Source organism: Mustela lutreola, chromosome 4 (genome assembly GCF_030435805.1).
Source record: "Mustela lutreola isolate mMusLut2 chromosome 4, mMusLut2.pri, whole genome shotgun sequence".
Classification (NCBI taxonomy): domain Eukaryota; kingdom Metazoa; phylum Chordata; class Mammalia; order Carnivora; family Mustelidae; genus Mustela; species Mustela lutreola.
The window spans coordinates 175,633,201-175,639,333 of NC_081293.1; the positions used below are offsets into that span (position 1 = coordinate 175,633,201).

Sequence of the window (6,133 nt, forward strand, 5' to 3'; positions counted from 1 at the left end):
CCCACGCCTGCGCTCCAGGCCGAGCCCGCGAGCCCCGCCCACACACACGCCGGGCGCCCCGCGGTACCGCGAGAAGCGAGTCCTGCACACAGGCCGCCTCTCGGTCCTTACAGCCCCGGGGCTCTGGTGGACCCAGGAACTCCACTGGTTTTCAGAGCTGGGTGCTTTGGGGGCTCCTCTCTCAGGTGCAGGACTTAAAAGTTTGGGGGTACCTGGTGTGGGTTCACATCCTTCGGTTCTCAGGGAGAAGCTCCAGGGTTCGAGTTCCCTCCCGAGTGTGGGTGGCGGTGCCCCCGGGTGCGGGTGATGGCCAGGCGGTGTCCAGCCTCTCCTACCTGCCTCTCGGGGAGCTTTCTCTCGTGGTGGGATGCTGTGGGGTCTCTCAGCCAGCTGTCCCCCCCCTGTAGCTCCAGATTCGGAATGTTCCACGGAAGGACGGAGCTCAGGCGTCTCTGACGTCGCCATCTTGAATCCGAGCCTGGTGTTGACCCTCGAAAGCTGAGGGTAATAACGCCCGGTTCGAAGCCAGTCAGCGACCGTGGGCAGGAAATGGAGTGAATATCTTTCAGGATTTTCTGTCAGACTTCTCACACCCACCAGACCTGTTAGACCTGAAAGAGGGACCCAGACTAAGTAAAAATCTTACTCTCAGGTTCAAGCGATCCTTGAATGAATTCTAATGGGTAAAAAACAAACCCACACCCCAAATAGTATCCTAGTTCTTGTATAAGGGCTTTTCCTTTCATGAGCATTGTTGTTAATGATACTCTACACAGTATTTGCTGAATGAATAAATCTTGAGTCTTTTATTATTCATTTATATATTTTTTAAAGATTTTATTCCTTTATTTAAGAGAAGGAGAGAGTAAGAGTAGGTAGAAGGGCAGAGGGAGAGGGACAAGCAGATTCCTTGTTGAGCCCGGAGCCCCATGCACAGCTCCATCCCAGGACCCCAAGATCATGACCTCAGCTATGTCCAAGGCTTAACCAACTGAGCCACGCAGGTGCCATTATTTTTTATTTTTTTTATTGCACAAATAACATGTTTTGTTTGTAGATGTTATAGAGAAATGCAATTGAGTTTTATATATTGATTTTTAATTCTATTAATTTATCTGCATCATCTTTGGGAATTTTCTACTTATGTTATATGTATGTATGAATAAAAGTTTAATTTTTTTCCTCTTTAATCATTATACTTTTCTCTCTAGTGCCATTTGTATAGAAATGGGGAGGGAAGATATGTCTATCTCATTTCTGATCTTAGAAAGTTTTCAACATTGTGCCATTCAACATATTTGCTGTAGTTCCTCTTTTTTGATCTAGATCCTTATTTTTATAAGGAAAATCTCTTCTATTTTTAGTTTCTGAGATTTTAAAATTTTACCATGAATTGATATTGAATTAAATCAAATGCTTTATCTTCATTCACTGGAATGATCATATTCTTTTTCTTCTTTAGTCTGTGTATTGGAAAGCCACTGTCACTAAACAACTGCAAATCACCCCAAAACTCAGTGACTTTTCTTTTCTTTTCTTTCTTTTGTTTTGAAACTTAGTGATTTAAAACAACAATCATCTGTGTCCGATCTGTTAATTTCTCTAACCTGGTTTAGTCCTAGGATAAAAGGAAGAAAGTCCACGCTGCCACCAGTGAGAACAACTTCAAAATTCCATGGCAAAGGGCATGGGTAGAGGGAGGGGTCAGTAACAGATAATCCACACTTCAGTCCTTGGTTACAGTTATTCACAACCCTTTCCATGCAGAATACATTTATTCCCATCCAGGATCTCCATAATCTCACTATGCATAGCCAGAGGCTTAAGATCAGATCAAGATGTTACTCCTGTTGATCTAGAGACCAATAAACAAACAAAAGTCAAATTATCATCCTCATTTATAGGCAACATTGAACCATGGACAGGATAACCATAAGTGCTCTCAGATAATGGGAGAAGAGAGGCATATAGCAATCACTAGTTAAAGGCAATTCTGAAAATGCTACCATTTCCACTTATATGGAGGTAGGAAATATTACTTGATCAATTTACATTGCTGTCTAACAATGACTTCCCATCAACTGTTTTCTTTGGCTCTTGCCTCTAAGCTCTGGAATATTAATTGTTTCTCATTATCCTTCCTGGACTTAGAGAGTGTGCTTTTAGGGGGAGCACTGCGCAGCTTTATTGTCCTGCATACCGCCTGTAGAAAGTTGAGGACTGTTTTTTTTTTTTTTTAAATCTCCAAGAGTTTCGGTCCCTTTAGCCCAGGCTGGTGGCACTTTCGCTAATAGAGATCTATTAAAAGTTTGTTGATGACCTTTGCATTTGATTTCACTCCACGGATCCTTTGTCAAATGTTGCCCCTATAGCTCTTTTAAAGGTATTTCTTGCTTTAGGCTTAATTATGGGTATTTTTGGATCCTATTTCTATGGAACCATATCTTTAAGCTTTCTAGGTGTCTTTTTTTTCTTTCTTTCTTTTTTTAAAGATTTTACTTATTTATGTGTTAGAGAGAGTGAGAGTACACATGGGGGAGGGGCAGAGGGAAAAGCAGGTTCTCCCTGGAGCAAGGAGCTGGGTAATCAATTTCAGGACCCTGGGATCATGACCTGGGCCAAAGGCAGACACTTGACCAAATGAGCCACCCACGTGTCCCTCTAGGAGTCTTTTTATTCATCTGGAAGGGTCTACTAGGTACCACTTGAATTTTTTCATAGTTTTTAACAAAGGGCATGACTGTTTAATCTTTGTTTTTTACTACCAAGCTTAATCAAATGGCCACAGTTTTTATTTAATCTCCTCTGCCCCCGCCATCATAATTTGAAAATATTCTATTCTCTGGAGAGACATTGATGAGAGGCACTTTTATTTTTCAGCCTAGCAAGTTCTGAGCTCTTTATATGCCTTCTAAAGTCTGTTTATAAGCTGGCCATACTTTTCTGAATTTGTCTTTACTTTGTAGTGTCATTTTGTACAAGCAAAAAGGAAAAGCTGACGTTTTGAACATCCTGCCTGAAAAACATCTTTCCCAAGACTACACATTCATTAGGTACATTTTTTATCTTGCATGTTATACTAGGCAATAGTTTTGCCACTAAATAACAAAGGTCATCTTTTTTTTTTTTTTAAGTGTCCTGTAATAGTTCCTTTGCCACTTTTCAAGACTCATAACATTTTCCTCACTTTCCACTATCTGGTTTCAGACCAATGCTACATAGGATGGTAGCATTCATTTCCATTGTTTTAATATTGTAGGCATTTTCCCTATGTTCTTGCATTTACATAAGTGCATTCACTTATGAATACACCTAGTCCTTACTTTTTCTAACCAAAGGACATCAAGAGCTGACGGTCTACTTACCATTCAAAATTTTTCTTCTCTCCTTATAGATAGTTTCTTCTAACAAATATGGCTTAGCTGAATGATTCCATATTAACTCTAATCTGTTTATTAGAACCAAACTGGAATAACTGAAGCTTTCATCTCTAGCATGCTTGTCGTTTTGTTAATTTTAGTTTTGTACTTGAGACTATACACATCAAGATGCATTCTGGATATGTATACCCTGACTCTTTTTCTGTTAAGACGAGATCCTGTTTTAATTCTTCCTCGTACCGTACTGCATCTCCCTGCTTTTGACACCTCTTTTACCTTTTTTCATCTTGTTAAATTTGGGCAGGATTCAGTATTTTGCTATTTTTTCAATGATGCATATTGTTTCGCTTTCCTTGTTCTCCTGGTTGCATTTAGCTTTCTTTCTAAAAAGGTAAGGGAAAATGTCAGTTTTACAGAATGAATCAAACTTTTGAACTGTGTTGATACATATCTGATTTTCTTTGAAGTAATCTTTTGTTGGTCCTCTTTTTTTTTTTTTTTTAAAGATTTTATTTACTTATTTGACAGACAAAGATCACAAGTAGGCTGAAAGGCAGGCAGAGAGAGAGAGGAGGAAGCAGGCTCCCTGCTGAGCAGAGAGCCCAAAGCGGGGCTAGATTTCAGGACCCTGAGACCATGACCTGAGGCAAAAGCAGAGTCGTTAACCCACTGAGCCACCCAGGCACCCTCCTGTTGGTCCTCTTAAGGTCAAATCCTGTGCTCTTTTCTCATCACTGCACAAACATTCGGCCTCAGGTGGATTAGATATGCAATTGCTTGGGTGAATCCAAATAAATCCAAATCCATTTTTGAAAAACACAATTTATAGTGAGTTTTCCAATGAAAAGAAACATCAATTTTGCATATGAAGAGTTCTTTCTGTATCTATCTACCTATCCAGCTATACATATAGAAAGAACATAACTCTTTTATAATCATATGATAATAAGAAAAATAAAATAGTGTTCATGGTTAAAACATTAGATATATATTGGTTGGGATTCTAGAGTATACAGAAATCATATAGACTGTATGATGTAACCCTGAGGAGGAGGAAATATATACAGATGGTACCCAACTAACAGAGAAGTGGTAGAGTAGATCCCAGCAGTAGGACTTAGACTATCTGACTTCTAATCCCGTCTCTGCTCTGTCCCAGCTGTGGGGCTTGAGGAAGTCACTTAACCTCTCTGTATTCTCATTTGTAAAGATGGAGAAATGGCATCTCCCTGATAAAGTTGTTATAAGAATTGAATTGATATATGTGAAGAGCTTAGAGTAATATCTGGCAAATAATAAGCACGCAATAGATGCTTACTATTATTATGTGACTGTTGACCTTACACACAATTTTCCACAAGTCAAAATAAGGTTTTTTTGTGATATACATATGCATTTATGTATATACGTTCTTCAGCAAGATAGCAGTTTTGTATGCATGGAATAGAGAACGAATTGGCAGACTTCTGTAGTTTTAATTATAGTTTTGTATTACTACTTTACAGATATTGGCTTTTAATTTCTCACAGCTTAAAGTAATTCTGACATATAAAAATGATTTCTTTCAGAGACAGAGTTTATGCTATTCGTTGCTGTATATGAAGAATATATTCTCTGGTGTTCAGAAGATCAGAAAATCTGATTCCTGTTCAGGGCATACCCACTTGTACATTGTTCACTGACAACTGCTTCCAAACACCAAGGGGCCCAGGGGTCCAGCTCTGTGCTGTCTTAGTCAAGAAACCTCCCCTATTTCTTACAGGACTGTGAGTTTCTTACAGTAGTCCTTTAACTTACAGTTGCAAATAAGTGAATCCCCTAAGAAAGTGACTTAAACAGTGACTTTTGCATACAAAAGTTCTGGAGCGAGACAGCTCCATATTGAGCACAGAAGCTTTCTGGCAATACTGAAAGCCCATCTTCTCACCTTGTTAACCTCATAGTATTGCACGAGTCTAAGGATGCTGTGGAAAACTGCTAGATACCAGCTCAAAGTCTTTTCTCCTCAGGGCGCAGGTGGCTCAGTGGGTAAAGCCTCTGTGTTCGGCTGAGGTCATGATCCCAGGGTCCTAGGATCGAACCCCGCATTGAGCCCCACATCGAGCCCCACATCGGGCTCTCTGCTCAGCAGGGAGCCTGCTTCCTCTCTCTCTGCCTGCTTCTCTGCCTACTTGTGATCTCTGTCAAATAAATAAATAAAATCTTAAAAAAAAAAAAGTCTTCTCTCCTCTGCATCTTTTTTTACTAACAGAATGACAATTTTATTTGCAAAGGCTACTTGTCTAGCTTTAAAAAAAAAAAGTCAAAGGAACTCCCCTTGGATGCCACTGACAGTCAAAAGACTTCTATAAAATATCACTTTTTTTTTTTTAAAGTATCTAAACATATTCCTTGGAACATTTTGGGGGCTTTGATTTCATTATAAAGTGATTCATGCTCAGATATAAAAACTCTTAGGATGGAAAACCTTAAAATTAAAATTAAAAATTATCTCCCCCATTCCACTCTTATACTCCCAATTTTCACTCATCAGAGAGGCTTCTGTTAACAGTTTCTTATATATTCTTTAAATGATATTATTTTATTTTTATTTAATTTTATCTTATTTTAAATTTTTTTTTTTTTATCAGAGAGAGAGAGAGAGCAAGCACAGGCAGACAGAATGGCAGGCTAGAGGCAGAGAGAGAAGCAGGCTCCCTGCGGAGCAAGGAGCCCGATGTGGGACTCGATCCCAGGACGCTGGGATCATGACC

General features: G+C 39.5%; 1 long non-coding RNA gene across 1 annotated transcript; it reads left to right on the forward strand.

Moving 5' to 3' along the window:
* Window positions 1–761: 761 nt before the first annotated feature.
* LOC131829705 (uncharacterized) lies at window positions 762–5,559 on the forward strand. The gene is made up of 3 exons (XR_009352963.1): window positions 762–1,004; window positions 2,967–3,053; window positions 4,949–5,559. It is a non-coding gene; the product is annotated as an uncharacterized LOC131829705 (long non-coding RNA).
* The last annotated feature ends 574 nt before the right edge of the window (window positions 5,560–6,133 follow it).